The 18,761-nt window shown below is 34.7% G+C and overlaps 2 protein-coding genes across 5 annotated transcripts in view; both read right to left on the bottom strand.

Moving 5' to 3' along the window:
* The window catches only part of LOC128861653 (ADP-ribose glycohydrolase OARD1-like), a 32,630-nt gene that overhangs the window by 11,778 nt on the left and 2,091 nt on the right, over positions 1-18,761 (bottom strand). The window lies entirely within an intron of this gene.
* Positions 1-18,761, bottom strand: part of LOC128861652 (uncharacterized) — a 30,695-nt gene that overhangs the window by 10,166 nt on the left and 1,768 nt on the right. The window contains exons 1-2 of one of the 4 annotated variants that reach the window (XM_054099942.1): positions 12,538-12,701; positions 2,169-2,220 (exon numbers count right to left, since the gene is read on the bottom strand). The exons of 1 other annotated variant lie outside the window; for it this stretch is intronic. The gene's annotated coding sequence lies outside the window, so the exon portion shown is untranslated. Of the gene's footprint in view, positions 1-2,168; positions 2,221-12,537; positions 12,702-18,761 lie in introns of those variants that run through there. 2 more of the 4 variants (XM_054099943.1, XM_054099941.1) reach the window with 2 other exon arrangements.

Below are 18,761 nucleotides of genomic sequence, written 5' to 3'. Positions count from 1 at the left end.
TTAAATTAAAAAAAAAAGGCTCCGACAAATATCACAAGAATTTAACATGAACTAAACATGAAAGTCGAGTCTATGTTACCAGAACTATCCGAATTTATATCTAACCAAGAAACTTCAGCAAAACCATTCCCCCAAAGTTTAAGAAAAACGCTTTATAGTATATTATAACAACAACATAGCTCCTAGTTTTCATGACGGACTTTTGACATACAGTATTGGTCAAAACTATAACCCCAGTATTGCATTTTTTGCAATTGCTGAAACAATGGAATCAGAATATTTTTTTTGCATTTTATTTATGTATGTTTAAATACAATATATAAACAACTTTTAATAAAATAGCATACAGTCTGTGTGCGAAGAAAAGAACCGTTTTTTTCTAGTAACTTCAAGATATATTTCGTTCTGCTTTTTGCTGCATAATAGTCCCACTCAAGGGCTACCACGCCAGTGCTAACTCAGGTTGGTGTCGTTCGAAACTTTCCCGTAAACGCAACCAAACAAAAACGAGTGAGAAGTACGCGAAGCGTTTTGAGGCGGTATTTTTATGCACGCATTCGAGAGGGCCGAAATTGTCTTACGCCGCGGCTGCAAAAGTGATTAAAAAATCAAAAAAGTTTGCTGTGATGAGGAATCAGTTTCAATTTTTCAGTCCAAATAAAAAAAGTGCGTGTAGCGTAGTACACATAACAGAAGTGAAACTTTCAAAGCAGACAAAGAAAGCGGGAGAGACCCGAGAAAGAATGAGAGAGAGAGAGAGAAAGAATATATATCTAAATAAATTCACATCATTTGCAGAGAATACAAATAGGCAAAATTTACAAAAAACGGAGAAGGGTCGATCGGTGTAGGTAAACGCCGGACACAAACCGTGGCAACAACGCGCACTACTCCGAGCGATTATCACCCGCACAAACGCAGCGATTCCAGGACTGCAGCAACGGCACAAATTACCGCAAGGCAATACCAATAAATCCGACGCCGGAATGGATAACACTTTATAGTACGCACAAGCACTAGCCAAGAAACGGAAATAAGCGCTAAAAAGTAGGCACAAAAAAAAAAACGTCAAAAAAATTGGGACCAAAAAACGCCCCAAACAGTAGGCACCAAAAAATATATTTCCTACAAGTTTGCACCAACAAACAAGCGCCAAAAAATAGGCAGTGTTATTTCTCACTAGAAATTACCAACCACAAGGAAAAACTCAGGAAAAATAGCCTAAAGTATATCTAAGATATATATAAGTTATAGCTCTAACTCTCCTTTTCCTCTACGTTATATCTTTTTTCTCTCTCGCGGAACGAAAATTCCCAAAACGTTGCATGGCCTTGAAATTTTACTCTCCATTCTCGCTCGCCTAAGAAGTTTCACTTCAAAAGAGTTTATGTTTGTTAGTTAGTGAACGAACAATTAGAAGGCCAGCAGTTGAAGCAGAGTTGTTCAGTCAACGGCCGGCTAAGAAGTCATTCATTTCAGCAAAAAATAGAAATACCAGACTAGAATTTGCGAAAGCTCACCTTGATGGGTTCGCGTGATAATTTATGTAAATGTGACTGAAGAATATCCGTTGCGGAACTAGTGAAGCAAACCCCAAGGCTAATCACTAAGGAATCACTAACCAGCGATTATGTCTTTTGACAGTTCAATTATTCCACGCCTACAAACTTGCCTGGGAATGGTCATGTAATATTGACAGGTATTGCCATTTTATTCAAATAGAGCCAAGACCTAGTGAATGCATTAATATTTATATGTACAAAATTAACCTTTTTTATTTATTTATTGTTGAGAGCAGTACTGAAATGTCATAAAATAAAATAATACTGATTAACGGTTATATGTATGTGATGTCTTATGATTTTAATAGCTCGCAATTTTTGTGTAGCACGTCTGTATATGTCACAAATGACTTTTCATGACAATGACATTTCATGAAGCCTTCCACGGTTTAATGTGAAGACTAAATAATTATTCCCACAAGTTTTACAGGAGTAGCTTTACCAAATGGGTCGTTATGGACGTCACAATTCGAACGCTCTGAATGGAAGCCTCCATATAAAGAAATCTATTGCGTATTCTTAACTTTTTAGTCACTGCATATATGTCATTTCACATACTTTTCATTCTAAAACAATAAATTATATACAAAATTATTGCGTACTTACGTGCCAACTATTTTTTCCCAAGTTATCTACTGTTTTCGCAATAAATTACACTCTGAAAATGTTGGTTGCGTTTTCATTAGAGATACAACAATGACACTTTAATTATTTTATTGTTATTAAATATGCGGTTGGTTGAACAGTTGGTTGGTTGGTTGGTTAATTGGTGCCTTTCCGGCTGTTACGCTTGCGATACTCGAATCTGTTATTTTTGGTGCTGTTGCTACTACTGTGCTTGTTGATTTAGTACTAACAACATCGAAACACCAATGAAAATGACAAAGTGCAGATAGATTATACCAACGAGAAACGTTTGTGGACCGAATGCATGACTAGAATACACACACACACACACATACACTCAAATATCAGTGGATCACTGAGTTGGATGACGAGGCCGGCCTGCTGGTCGGCTGACTTCGACTGCAAACGTTTGCGGATGGAAGTGCGAAAGTAAGAGGAAGTATACGAGTATCCACATATGTGTGTGTGTATACGTACGTATACATTATGGATAGATGGGTGCGAGTGCGTACTCGTACATACATACTTTAATTTATGAATGCCTCTTCAATTCTTTGAGCGTTAAGTTTTGTCTGTTTCGGTCTTCTTTTACGCTCGAAAATGTGCAGTCGAATGTCCGGAATGAAAAAGATTTTCGTGAGAAAGTATTCAAGAATGTAAGAACATAGTAGGTAGTAGGTATATACATACATATGTACATGTGTATGTGCATAGGTATACTCGTATATGCACCTGTGTTCAAAATATTAATATAGTAGCAAACGAATTACTACTTTTTAACTTTTTTTATATTTTTTTATGTTTAATAAAAGTTGCACAACAAAAACAATATAATTTAAAAGTAAAAAATTTGTTCGAAATCCATAAAAAATTAAAAGGCAAAGTATCATCAAAAATTTCAACTTTTTAATCAGAATCTTTAGAAAACTTCAAAGTATGCAGTTTTATAGCCCATTAAATTTTAATAATAAAAAATAAATAAAATGTAAGTTTAAAGTCGCTAGAAATAGCATTTATCTATACATTTTATGTAATTTTGTTTTGCATACAATTTTTTTCTTTTCTTCCATATAAAGCACATATTCGGAAGATCTTCATATGAAAGAAAATGTCTGCACCACAGCGAAAAAAATTGTTAAAAATCAACGAGCATTTAGAGCCACTTGAAACTAGCGCTTTAAATGGGCTATAAAAACCTCATTTAAAGAATTTTTCTAAAACTTTTGAATAAAACGTTATTTAGTTAATGTACTTTTTTTGGAATTCGTTAAATGTTTGTCAATTTCATACCAGGTTTGGTGCTTGAGTTTTATAATTTTTGTTGTAGAATTCACTATACTTTTATAAAAACATAAAAATTAAATACAAAAAAAAATAAAGCTTGGCAATTCGTCGCGCTACTATTGTTTTGCACACAAGTGTAAGCGCACATTCACATATAAACATAAATATGAATGTGATTATTACTTTTGCTATTTAACGGTTGTGTTGTTTTGTGACGTTTGTTAGTATATTTAAAATAATGATTGGTTAAACGAACCTACATTTTGGCAAGTCAAACTTAACTAAAGCAGAGTATAGGAAGAATGAAGATTATTAATAGGCATTTTAAACTATTGAGCCTACTTTGTATAGCTACAAATTAGAAAAACACATACACACACAATGGAGGAAAAGTTAAAAAAAAAAATGCAACACGAATATGTACATATAAAGGGGGATCAGATTGGAGGTACTTTTTTTAATAGGTTTTTTTTTTTGACAGATCACGCGTGACTACTGTCAAACTAAATACATAATTTTTTTCAGTATTCATTGACATTTCATCATGTAAAGACTTACCCCTCAACAACGTTTACAAATCGTACAATTGCATTACGAAAATCGTCGCTCTGTCAGAAGTGAGAGATTGAGAATAATTTTACATTATTGGATGATGCTCGACCGATTAGACCACGTACAGCCCGAAGTGAACAGAGTATTGCGACTGTAAATGAGAGTTTTGCCGAAGACCCGGAGGAAGCGATTCGGCGCCGATCTCAACAACTTGGTCTATCTTATGGCACTACTTAGGCAATTTTACGCAAAGATCTTGGTTTGAGAGCGTATAAAATAGAGCTAGTCCTAGATTTGAAGCCGGGCGATCTTCTAAAGCATCATAATTTCAGTCGTTGTTCGGCGATGGTAACCATTTTTTGCTCAATGGCTACGTCAATTTCGCAAATGTGCCGTATTCGGGATGAAAGGCAACTCGAAAACCTTCAAGAACAGCCATTACATCTATTGAAAGCGACGGTTTGGTGCAGCCTATGGGCTGGAAGAATCATCGGCCCATATTTCTTTAAAGACGGGGCTGGCGCCAATGTAATAGCGAATGGTGAATGCCATCGTGCCTTGATAAACGACTTTTTAATGCCGGAAATTGAAGCCCGTGATCTCCACAGCATTGTTTCGGCGCTACTTGCCATGCAGCGCATGAAACAATGGATTTGCTGGTCGCTTCGGTGAGCAATTTAGCGCTCGTCTCGGACTTGGCCACCAAAATTGTGTGATATCACATCTTTGCACTATCATTTTGTGGGGGTATGTACTTAAAGTTTAAATGCTTTGCAGAAAACCCAGCTTCGATTGAGGCATTGGAAGCCAACATTACTAAAGTTATTTACGAGATACCAACCGAAGTCCTCCAGCGAGTCATTCAAAATTGGTGTTTACGGATGGCCGAGTTACGCCGCAGTTGCAGCCAAAGACTCTACTAATTAAAAATATAGTAATGAAGATGGATTTGGGATCCAAATTTCGGGAATTTATTCAAATTAGTTTAATAGTTTCGATAAGTGCTTTAGTGCTTTACTCCAAAGTAGGAGAAACGCTCGCAGCCCGCCGCCATGTTTTACAGTTCCTCTTAAATAAATAAACAAATAATTAATTGGTGCGTAAGTTTCTGTTAGATGTTTGGCCGAGCTCCTCCTCCTTTTTGGCGTGCGTCTTGATGTTGTTCCACAAATGCAGGGACCTACAGTTTCAAGCCGACTCCGGCAAATGCTTTTTATGATTAGTTTTTTCATGGCAGAAATACACTCATAGGTTTGTCATTGCCTGCCGAGGGGCGACCGCTATTATAAACAACTTTTTCTGCATTTTGGTCTTTTACCGAGATTCGAACCTACGTTCTCTCTGAATTCCGAATGGTAGTCACGCACCAATCATTCGGCTACTTATGTATAATTGGCAGTGCAAAAAACACGAATTTTCCACGGCATACTAGGAAAAATATGTATGATGCGTTTTGTTTCATAAATATAGAAATTGTCAATAATTTAACTATCGGCGGATGGAACCTTCTCCCAAGCGCAAATAATAAGTTACCCACATTTAGACGGCTATATTGATTAGTTTTAAATTTTCACCACCAAAACCTGCGTAATCGAATTTTTTGGTTGAGAGAACAGTTTTTTTGGGACGTCTTCAAATGTTAATGTGAATAGGCGTAGCAAAAGATCCATCGCGGTGGCCTAAAACTATTTTATATTTTGTTATTCAAATACTGAATTTCGTTGTGTTTTACTTTTTAGGTAATAATATTATTGTAGAAAAAGTAATAAAATTAGATACAATACATTTACTCCACAATATACATATACATAGATATGTACAATATGATATGTAGATGCTTGACAAGTATAAGTATATGTTGGGAGCATCCACATATACATTAAGGTGGCTCATATTTTACGATGGCTGAAATTTTATTTTTCTAACATTAAAACTAAAATTAATTAAGGGATTAATACAGTTTGAATTTTCAAACAATCGAATTTTTTTATTTTTTTTTTCTTAATCTATATATATAAAAAGAAGTTACATTTCCTTGGTAATCTTAAAACTCAAGAACGGGCTCACCTATCCAAACCAAATTTTTAGGCTTTGTTTGGACTATTCAGTAGTTGGTTTGTGTTTTGAAATTTTAAGAATCGGATACCAGGGTCTCGAGAAATAGGCCAAAACGTGAACCCGGGTAACCCTAGGATGTGTTTGTACAACATGGGTAGCAAATGGGAGCTGTTGATGATTGCTATAGTATAGAGTATTTTTAATGCCCTTCCGTAACAAGGGTCTCGAGATATAGACCAAAACGTGGACCTGGATAACCCTAGGATGTGTTTGAACTACATGAGTATCCATTGTAAGTTGTGGATAAATGCTAATGAAAGAGGACTTTTCTTTTCGCTGGGCAACTAAGGACTCCAGATATAGACCAATTGGGAACTCGCCTTCAGGTTAAGAGATTGCATTCTTATGTACTACAACCAGTTAAAATGTTTTTAAAAATTCAGATCCGTTATCTACATATCTTTCTCGAACTTTACAGATTCAAGGTCAAATATACCATAGAGCTGGGTCTTTGCTACCATTCCCAGATGGTGACCATCAATTTTTGCAAATATATTTTATTGGTGATGAGAATCGTGAATTAGATCAGCGCTGTGCAATTTCGACGAATACGAGAAGATCAATCGTGAATGAATTGCAAACAATGTTCCATCAACACAATGAATTGGTGAAATTGTTCAAAGTGGCACTCGATCTGATGCCCACCGATGGCCACAAAATCATAATAAAAGCCGATAAAACACCAATTGGGAGCACGCCAGACGATTCAATGTACCAACGATTGATGAAGTAGCTATTGTTGTGGTTGGTGAACAGTTTCAGCCACGAGATATTGTTTTGTATCGTAGAAATGAGCAATTACAAAGTATTTCAGAACTCCATCGCTGTTATGATGCATTGCAATACCCCATTTTGTTTTGGAGAGGGGACGATGGCTATCATATCAACATACCAATGATAAATCCAACAACTGGTACATACACATTTTATTTTTGTTTAAATATGATTTTTAAATAATTCTCATACGCAAATTAATTTTTGCATCGCAGGTCAAAAATCAACGAAAACCGTCAGTGCGATGAATTTTTATTAGTATCGATTAATGATTCGCCCTCAAGAAAACAATTTTATTTTGCGATGCAATCAACTTTCGCATCAATTTTTTATCGAATTGCAAGTCATTTTGGACGCAAATATAATAAAAAATTGAATGCTCCAGGAGGAACTGGAAAAACATTTTTAACTTTATTTATTTTAGCATAATTTATTTAGCGTAAAAAATTGAAATGGAAATTAAAGAATCAAAGTTTAATTAAAAGTTTTTATCGGCTCTTTCACCTTGCCTGTATATATGTAGGTGACCACCACAATCAAATTTTAAAAAAGTACAGAAAAAGCTATTGTGACATCTTTAGAAAGTATGTTGAATGAAAAAAATCAACTAATTCAACTGTTTAAACATTTTACGAGTTCTATAAAGAAAACTTAATATGAAAAATTTTTTGCGATATAAAAAAATATTTTACGTATGGTGGTGCGAAGCCCACTGGGTAATGCTAGTGTATATATATTTAAGAATACACTCAGAAAATTTAATTTCGCTTCGGTGAATATTTTCGAAGTTACACGCAAATTTGAAAAAGCATTTCAGAGTGCTTGAAAGTACAAGAAAAAACTTTAAACGCGTTTTTCTTAAAATGGTATTTTCAAAGTCGGTGACCAACATTACTCGAAAACGTCTAAACCGATTAGTCTCAAAACTTAACAATTCAAAAATATATTTTTTAATAATTAATGGAAGATTTTTTCTCAACGATAAATATTGTTTTGTATAAACAATTTATTAAAATATATTATTATACAATTTTGGTCAAAACTCGATTGTTTTTGAGAAACCGCCATTTTGTCAAAAAAATTATTTTTCTTATTCCTTCGATAAAGGGGGGAAGCTGGTCTAGAGCGCAAAAAATGGGCATATTTTATGAATTTATTTTGACTCAACAAAGGAATCAATCGAAAATCTGTGAAATAGGTTTAATAATATAGCTTTCATGGTACAAATACAAAATTTTTCGTCTGAATTAATTTCAAAATGGCCGCTGTCCAGCAGTTCTCCTAAGGCGCCTTTTTTCTAGTGGGTCCATTGCCGAAGACGTAAACTCCTTAATTTTTGTCCTGGATCAAAAAATAAAATTTTTTTAGTTTCTATATAACAACAGAAAGAGACGTACGTAGGATTTTTTCGATATTTTGTTTTTTCGCGAAATGGTGCACGTTTGAACAAAAAGTTACAATTTTCACTATAAAGAACGACATAAAATTGTTGATTAAAAAAAAAACTATGTAATATAAATAAAAAATCCTACGTACGTCTCCGGAGAAAGGTATTTCGAATGTATTGTCAAAATTTCGTAAGAATCGGTAAAGATTTGTTCGAGTTATGTCTTGGGCCAGTTTAAAAAAAGTGATTTCGAGAAAAACGCGTTTAAAGTTGTAAGTAGCGTTCGGGGCATACCTGCGAGGCACTGCCGTCGAATGAAAAATTTGGGCATTTAGACATTTTTGCTGGCATCCCTCAATTGGTATATTATTTCTAACTAAAGCACCTTTTAAGACAAAAAAAAATTTTTCGATTTTTTCAAAATTCTAGACCAGCTTCCCCCCTTAACTCCTTGCCTTACGATTAAATCTCGAAGAATAGTACGCGTGCAGACAATTCAATTTAGCGCAATTCTATGAGTGGAATTATCATCGGCTTATTAAAAAAAACTCTTAAAACCGTTATCTATATTAAGGTCAATTTAGCTAGAATATAAAAAATACCATGTGCAACAATAATAATATTTTTATTTTCACAAGTTTAAAGAATTTCATATGATTTTAAACATTAAATTCGTCAAATTCGAATTTAGTACAGACAAATTTTCACTCAAGGGGTTAATTAATAGATTTAAAATTACTTTAACGAAATCTGTTTGGTTTCATAATTTCAGAGAATCCAGTTCAGAGATATAGTGGTCACTCCAAAACGTCTTTTTTGAGAGGAGCAGCCGAAGATCAGCTGTAGCTCCTTTCCAAATAAATATTTTTAATAATACTAAGTCTTAAAATACAGTTAAAAGATAACATAATATGTGTACAAGTTTTTAGATCAAGAAATTTAAAAGCTTTCTCAGAAAAAATTCTGGAAAATTCGCTTTTTTCGGCCTTCTAACTGCCTCTCATCAGTCGGCTTCAAAAAATCGGTTTTCCTTTTTTACTGCAATCGATAGATATATTATAGGAGAATATGCCTTCACAATTTTATAGCGGAATTCAAAGTGATTTCTAAGTTACAGGCCTGTGTACCGTCCCTCGTGTGAGTATACTGTCTACCTTCTGAAAACTTTGTTTTCTCAAAACCATGTTTTTGAAAATGGCGTGTAAGATTTAAAAAAAAAACGACGAAAGTTATCGTTTGAAACCGATAATCTATATAAAGATAATTAAAATGCGGAACTAATTAACTAACAAAATACAAAAAAAAATTCATTTTTTAATGTTATTTAACACCTTTTTTGGAAAAAAAAATAGCGAAAAAAAGCTCTTTTTTTCAATAATTAATTGCGTGTTTATTTTTTCATATTTTTGTATTGTACAAGAGTAGTCTATTATATGCGGGAAAGCTTTCTTAATAAGACAATATTTTTCTTTTGTGTTTCAGGTGAAAACTACGACCGCAATCTTACACGCCGTTTTACTAGCGCGCAACGAGAAGCTGTACGAGATCCCTCATATGGCCGCCAATTTGTTTTTTTATTTATGTTAAAAAATTGTTTATTACTCTTCAATCATGCCTTCAAATAAATGCAAACGATTTTTCCTGTGTGTCGCTTTTTTCGCCTCGAATAAAAATTGAGAAAAAACACCTTTTCTTGAAGCCACTGATAAGAGGCCCCCCTTAAGGTTGGTTAATTCAAGGGCCCCAAATTGTTAAGAATAATTACTAGATTTTCTACTTTCGAGTTTATGGATTTTAATGTGATTCCGTAGTATGCCGACAAGCAAAGCAATAATCGCGAAAGTTTCCTGGACTATTTGGACACTATGGAAAAAGTGAGTTCTCGTGGCGCGAAATTAATCACCCTATCGGAAGATTTATAATTGTTGCAAATGGCACCGTTCATCAAACATATTTGACACTTGTGAACTAGACAGCTTGACTAAACGAGTACAAACAGACAAGCAATGAAGCGCGTAAAGGTCCTAATCAAGATTTCCATCAGTCAAAATCATTTTTTTATGTAGTAAAAATGATATGAAAAACAACGCCACCTTGTGTAACGTGCTTTGTATCGAGATCAGATGCTACAGGAATGAACTGGATTAATTTTTGTTGTGTTAAACATAATTGATTCCAAACCAAAGTTCCGTAGCTTAGTTTGAGCAAAGCTATAAATTCATTTTTTGCTTATTTTAATGCATTTCGTTAACCAAAATATGTGCCGTTTTACCCTTTTTCGGGTAGAACCTTTAGTCGTTCAGTATAGATCTTCTGAGATGGCTGTTCCAAAAACTGCTTCAACTTTATTTTGCAGATCTTTAATGAATTCAGTTAAACTCGATGAAGCGAGTTTTGCAGAAGCCAATGATTGTCCACATCCAATGTCAGGACTTCATGGCCGATTGATCAAAGCATAAAAGCTTCCCAGCAAAGGTCTCTCAGTTACTGGCGCGTCATGAATTTGCAGAGCGAGAAATAACTATGGCGTCCCCACATTTCTACCAGTTTTGACTATTTTTCTTTTGCTAGTTTAATCTCAAAATCTTCCTTATTGCACACTGAAGGTAACGAAAAGGCAGACGGCAAGAGGGGCATCTACAGAGTCGTTATTCACACCCGTAGGTGCAATAAAGAATGCAATTTCCTTAAAATATCTGCAAATCGCGGAATGCAGATGAAAAGACCAGATAACATACAAAGTTAGCAGAACTTGTGGCCCACCAACAACCACAAACAACTGTGACTACTGATAAATATGAAACGAAGGGATGCCCGTAGACTCACTGCAGTGATAACTGGTTCTGGTCTATCGGAGAACAATCAGCCAAATTGCCATGCTATAAATAACCGTTAAACAAGTTGGTAGCGAGGATGTGGCAACAAAATGGTGCGGAAGCGCTAGTTGGATTTTGGATGCTTCACTACTTTAACCAACCAACCAATCGCTCATTTTATATGTATATTAAAATCCGTATAAGCCCAAGCTTAGAACTTTCTACAAGAATTGAAATAATTCAATAGTGCTTCATAAAAATTTCAAGCTTTTTAATAGAATTTCTAGGCAAAAAATTTGTATGCGGTTTTATTGTTTATTACATTTTTGTACAATCAAGTGTAAATTTGAAGATGCTTAAAAATCTCGTGGACTTTTTTTAACTGATTTCCTTGACCGGTACTAAACATTTTCTCAGAAAAACGAATGTACGATGTATTTTTGTATGGAAATGCGTAACACCGTTAGGGGGAAAAATAGTCAAGAACCAACAAAAATTTCGAGCCACTTCAAATTTGATCTTTATTTTACTAAAATTTTTATAAAACTGCACACCAAAAACTTATCAGAAATTGTAAATAAAAAACTTAAAATTTTTGGTTATTGTTTTTTACTGTTATAAATAAAATAATCAGCACTAAACAAGCAAAAGAAGATAATGAAAACTGGTCAAAATATTGACGTGCTATAGTTTTTTACGGGGCTGTACATTGTGGTCCGGTGGTCTGCCATTGTCATGCCAAAACATCAAGCACTCTCTGCCTCACTTGAAAATACCAAAAACAAAAAAATACTTGCTAAAAATATTGTCTTTTCTAATGCGGGCTCTAGAGTGCAGTACAACGGACTTAATTGTGTATGAGTTCTGTACTTGCTAGCTGCCCCGACGAAAAAAAAAGATTTTAATTGACGGCTCAACAGCTCCAATAGATCCTCCCTAATGCATTAATATGTAGTTACATACATATGTTGAGGTGCGTAAGTTTGTATTTTTTGCGCCATCAACAGTTGATAAGAATTAAAATTAAGCTAAGTAAGAAAAACTACCTAATTGGAATGCGCAAAGTACTACCAAAAAAATGAATACTCGTAGTTCCGTTGCTAGAATCTTTGCTACTTATACGGTAAATTCTAGCAGTTACTTTATGGCTATACATGTTTCTCATTGAGCAGCGTCAATATGTGTTTTTGTTTTTTGTTTTCTAGAATTTAGAATTTGTTTACTTATACTCAATCAGAAGATGTCGCAAAACAGTTTTGGTTGTTGTTTTCAATCATTCTCGCGAATCGCATTGATTTGCTACGACGACGAGTCTAAAATGGCCCAGTCATTTATTCTTAGGTTGATGATCTAAGTTACCGTTAAAGACAAAATAATTAATATTTTGGATTCAAAAGCAAGCTAGCCAAATTTTTACCAAATGTTTTAACCAAACCAACACAACTGGAATTCACTTTAATGCATTGTTGAATAACTTAGAACTTCTTTAAATTTCATTTCTTTTCAATTTTTTTTTTAATATATTAATTTATTATTTTCCATTGACAAATTAACTTGTTTGTCTCGCTTTTAAAATTTAAAGCAGAAGACTTAAAACGTTCCAGTACAGAACTTAACAATTGTCACTAAACTTGTTCCAACCACTAACAAACTCACTATGATGATGCACGAACAGCCGCGGAACACTTGTTGATTAGTCAGTAGCAAGTAGGTGCTCTCTCCCATTCGTATGCCAGTGTGGAACACAATAAATTTACAATTCACAATAGACTCTTGGCTCGCGGAACAACGGCCAACAAGTTGGTAAGTTGTGAGGTCGCTTTTGTTATTTATAAAAATGGATTTATAAACAAAACCATGTATTAACAACACATTTTATTTGTGAGCTACTAAAAGTAGAGTAGAATGGGGTAAGATAGGTCATTTTTTTTTGGAGAGCTCTTGCTACGGTGTTTTTGCATTGATTTTGAAAAATAAGCAAGATTTTGAAAGGTTATTTATCTGCTAACATTTTGGTTATACTGACTTATGTTTGGCTAAATATTTTTTGGAAGCTGCATTCAATAAGACAAAGGTACTTTTTTTCGATATTTTCAAAATCGGGGGGCACGATAGGTCACTATGTGTGAGAGGAAAAGAACAATGTACATGGCTTGGAAATTAACGTTTTAACTTTTATTTATAGAGTATGAACACTGCACATGTTATAAAAGTTAGGAATTTTTCTTTAATTCATCACGCGAGCACGTAATGTTTCGAACGGAATTTTAAATTGTTTAGAGGCTGATCGAACACTAGCGCCATCTCGGACTGCCGCGATTGCGTTTTTTACATCCTCTTCATTTCGTTTCGGCGTTTTTCGCACATAATTACGCACCATTTTGCTGCAAAAACAATTAAAATTTATTTTATTCAATTAAAAGTAGTGACCTATAATGCCCCCAGACGGCTGACCCCAAGCACATGTTTTATGTTAGTGTCGATATTTTTTTTTAAAACAATAATATCAAAAAACTAACACATTATTCGTGTTCAGCATTATTTTCTACGTAAAATAAAACTCACCTGACAAATATTTACATACATTAAATGCACTGCACCGTAGAATAAAAAAAATGCTATGTCGGAGAAAAGCTCACAAAAAACTAAACGACGCCAGAACTAGGATAACTAATGAATGGTGACGGCCGAAATGACAGTCGCAAACGTTGTTCCCCACCACGTATTCAATTCACATAAGACGAGTGACCTCTGCAAAAACAGTGCGACGAAAACCCCACCTACCTATTGTGCCCCATACCTATCTTACCCCATTCTACTCTACTTTGGAAAAATATATTATTAGGTTCGTCGATTTCTCCTGTACACCACTGTACGGGTGGGTGACTTTGGTTATAAAAAAATTGTACAGCCTCCAAAGTAATCTCTCTTCGATAAATGTACAGTCCGTGTCAGGAGAAAATAAACGTTTTTTTTCTTGTAATTTGAAGATATATTTCGTTCACCTTTTTGCTGCATAATAGTCCCACTCAAGGGCTACCACGCCAGTGCCAACTCAGGTTGGTGTCCTTCGAAACTTTCTCGTAAACGCAACCAAACAAAAATTAGTGAGAAGTACGCGAAGCGTTTTGAGGCGGTATTTTTATGCACGCATTCGAAATGACCGAAATTAACTTACGCCGCGCCTGCAAAAGTGATTAAAAAATCAAAAAAGTTTGTTGTGATGTGGAATCAGCGGTAAAGGTGTACAAAAATGTTAATGACTTTTCCGAACGCGGCTTGAAGCGAGTGACGACAAAAAAGCAAGATAAAGTGATCGTCTAACTTTTTAAGCGTGACAACGCCAAGCAAGCACAATTCTTGCTAAAAATGGAATAGATGTGAGTATCAACACCATCGAACGACGACTGAAGGAGGCGAACATATCCTACCGTTCCACCTCATCAAAACCACTGCCCTTATAAAACACATTGAGAATCAACAAAACAAGGAAATTGCATCACAGTATTGGACTAGTCCATGATTTAAAGCAACTCGTGTGTCAAGTTCGCAAAATCTAGTCCTGTTTGTCGACGAGCTAAGCAGAAAAGCTGGTTCAAAGCATGAAGAAGATGCCAGGTTATACTCGACAACGATGGAGACTACACGGCTTATTGAGTAATTGCGACTCGTATTTTGTACATACTTTCAAGTAAAAAAATTTTAAATATATACATATCTTTTATACTACATGAATAATCGCGGTTCCTTTTTTGAAATTGAAATCGTCGCATACACCCTGTTTTGGTTGTTTTGCCGTGCGTCTTGATATTGTTCCACAAATGGAGGGACCTACAGTTTCAAGCCGACTCCGAATGGCAGATATTTTTATGAGGAGTTTTTTCATGGCAGAAATACACTCGGAGGTGTGCCATTGCCTGCCGAGGGGCGACCGCCTTTCGAAACAACTTTTTCTTCACTTTTGTGTTTCTCGGAGATTCGAACCTACGTACTCTACGATTGGTAGTCACGCACCAACCCAACCAACCCGGCTAAACCATATAAGATATATAACCAAAAGATATATTTTTCGAAATGAAGCTCCAAATTAAAATATAAAAACCAACTTTAAAAATGATTCTGATTTATGCACATATAATGGGTGTTGTTTTCTAGCTGCATGAGAATTATCGATAGCTAGAGTTTGACCGCTGACAACTTTTTGCACGAACCTTATATGACCAAAAGAAAATTTTTATTTTTTAACAATAGATTAAAAAGTATAATAAAATAAAAAAACAAAAAAAATCTTTTTTCGCTTCAGTTTTTCACGCTTTTAAAGAAACACCAAAAAAACACCATTTTAAATGAGGCGAGAGCCTTACAAAAAAAAAAAATTAAGTTGCGCTGAGCGATAAAGGCAAGCGCTATGGAGCCAAGTTGACTGAATTTTTATTTCCAAACAGCTAACAATGTAACCTGTATAACTAAAAAAATAAATGCCATGAAATTATCTACCTGTTAGATTGTAATAAAAAAATCCTTCCAAATATATTTATGCTTTGTAAAGCGTTTTTCAGTAAGAGCGCTTCAACTTTTTTTTTTGAATAAAACACAAACGGTTTGACTTTTTTAACTATTTTTTTTTTATTATCGAGTTTGAACATATACATTTAAGTATGAAATTCGATTTCTTTTGCATGACCACGGCGTGCACGTTTTACGAAGTCCAATCGTTGAACCCAATTTTCGACCACCCTTTTGCATAAATCGGCCGAAATTCTAGCAATTTCGCGTTCAATATTGGCTCTGAGCTCACAAATCGTCGCCGGCTTGTTACTGTAGAACAATGACTTCACATAACCCCAAAGAAAATAGTCTAGAGGCGTCAAATCACACGAGCGCGGCGGCCATTCGACCGGTCCATTTCTGGAAATAATGCGCTCATTGAACTTGCTCTTCAACAAATCAATTGTAGCGTGTGCTGTGTGGCTTGTGGCCCCGTCCTGTTGAAACCACATGTCGTCTAAGTCCATACCATTCAATTGCGGCCAAAAATAATCGTTTATCATGTCGCGGTATCGATTTCCATTCACAGTAAATTGGCGATCGTTCTCGTCAACGAAAAAATATGGGCCAATTACGTCGCCGGCATGTAAACCGCACCAAACAGTGATTTTTTCGGGATGCAATGGTGCCTCATGAATGACGTGTGGATTGCTTTCTGCCCAGTAACGCATATTTTGCTTGTTGACAAAGCCATTGAGCTAAAAGTGAGCTTCATCACTGAAGATGATTTTTCGACTTTAAACTTTCTTAACATAACACGCATTTTTATAATAAAATTCAATGATTTGCAAGCGTTGCTCAAGTGTGTAGCGTTCCATGATGAAATGTATACTAATGAAGTTTACAAATGACAAGCGAAAAATAAAAAAAATATTGCGTTGTTCGCCCTCCCTATTGGAAAAAAGTTGAAGCGCACCTATTGAAAAACGCCTTATTATCATTTTAAGTTCTCAAGCTCTTAAAAACACCCGATATTATAAGATACAGTATACTAACATTGTGGATCTAAGCTTGAGATCTTTATATTGCAATTCATCTCAATGTTCTGGAGCCTGATAAGTGTTTTGTTCTACCTACTCTGAACGGCTGGTAGTTTTTACTGGAACGCATCTAAAAGAAGAAATTACCACTCAAAGTAGCGAACGCTTTTACAGAAAAACTTTATCTATTATAAATTTCATCGGTAGATTTTGAACAGACAATATGCTGTTGATATAGCAAAATCTTCTTCAATAAATACGCTCGGTTACGGCGACTACATAGTAATAAATTTGTCTAATTTGTACAGATGATCATATAAACCTTGTATAGATCACTCAATTCCAGCACTCTCATTATATGATTCTATCACTTTATACTCGATTTGCCTGATTATAAGTTATGACAGACGGTTTTGCTTCTTTAAGGGGTTATATACAGTTAGAATTTTCAAAAAATCGATTTTTGTTTTTCTTAATGTACATATATTTACAGAAAATTTAATATGGTTCCCGTGAATATTTTCGAAGTTACACGCAAATTGGAAAAGGTGTTTCAGAGTGCTTGAAAGTACAAAATGGTGTTTTCAAACCAACATTACTCGAAAACGGCTAATCCGATTAGTCTCAAATTTTAACACGAGCTTCTTCTCAACGATAAATATTTATTTTTTATAAAAATTTATTAAAACATATTATTAAACAAAATTGGCCAAAAATCTTTTTTTTTTTCTTTTTTGAGAAAACAGCCATTTTGTCAACAACATTTATTTTGCTTATTCATTCGATTAATTTCTAGATTTACCATTACTTTAACGAAATTTTTTTGGTTTTTTAATTTCAGTGGATCCAGTTCAGAGCTATAGTGGTCACCGCAAAATGTTTTTGTTGAGAGGAGCTCCCGGATATCAGCTGTAGCTCCTTTCCAAATAAATATTTTTACTAATACTAACTCTTAAAATACAGTCAAAAGATAACATAATATGGATGCTTTCCATTTCAATTCAACCGGGCTATTCGGGACATGTTCTTCGATTTCGATGTAACTCTAATATGCTGCTCTCTAGTCAAAACAATGAGACACGTATTTTTTTGTTCGCCTGAAAAACATTTTTTTCAAGATTTATCGGCAATTTTGTTTTTCGGATCAAAATCGATTTTTTTAATATAATAATATATAAATAGCCCGGCTGAATTGAAATGGAAAGCATCTATGTGTATAAAGTTTTAGATCAACAAAAGTTTTCACAGAAAAAATTCTGTGAAATTCGCTTTTTTCGGCCTTCTAACTGTATATAACCCTTAATCACGAACCTCTCTCTAGATTTATTGTAGACTTTTCAAAAGCTAATGCACAATTAGCAGGAAGTAAGACTGACCGGAGCAGGCATTTTTAAGCAAAGCCAACATCAAACTAATCTTTCGTATCTTAAAAGTTATTTTAAAGTTCTCTGTACTATACATTTCTATTAAATTTCAAATAAATCAATCAAATCAATTTAAATCATCGGAAGATAACAAAGATGAGGTGATTTGGAACTATTTTATTTATTTATAATTATTAAGCGCAAGTAAAATATACTAAATATCATAACAAGATAGCAAAGTTACACAACGTGAACCCTAAACGCCCCCACGAGGTGCTCTTGAGGACTCACTTTTCACTCCCGCTTCAAAGCGCTCAGCATTTCCTTATTTGTTTGGCTGTGTATCTGTATGTGTGGGCCCTAGTAGTGACGCTTCATTGTGAATGACTCCAAAGAATTTGATGCACATAACACAGAACCACGAATAGAAGAAACCAGCGCTACACATACATACAATACAACGAAACTACGAAAGCAGCACCAAAACAAAAATGAAAATAGTTAATTTTACTCATATGCTCACAATTTCCTAAGTACAGTGGAGTCTGGGTATAAAGAACCCCCGGTATAATGAACACCTCGATATAGTGAACACCTAGAAATTTACATTGAGTACTCTAAATAGTGAACTATCGACAACTCGAAATAGTGAACAAAGCTTTAAACGCAACGGCAAGCATAAACTGTTAAAAAAAAACTCAGAAACATTATTTACGAATTGAAGCTTTGCGAGGACCAAGTATATAACG

Source organism: Anastrepha ludens, chromosome 4 (assembly GCF_028408465.1).
Source record: "Anastrepha ludens isolate Willacy chromosome 4, idAnaLude1.1, whole genome shotgun sequence".
Taxonomy (NCBI): domain Eukaryota; kingdom Metazoa; phylum Arthropoda; class Insecta; order Diptera; family Tephritidae; genus Anastrepha; species Anastrepha ludens.
Note: the sequence above shows the minus strand (reverse complement) of the source record. Positions and strands in the feature narration are given on the sequence as shown.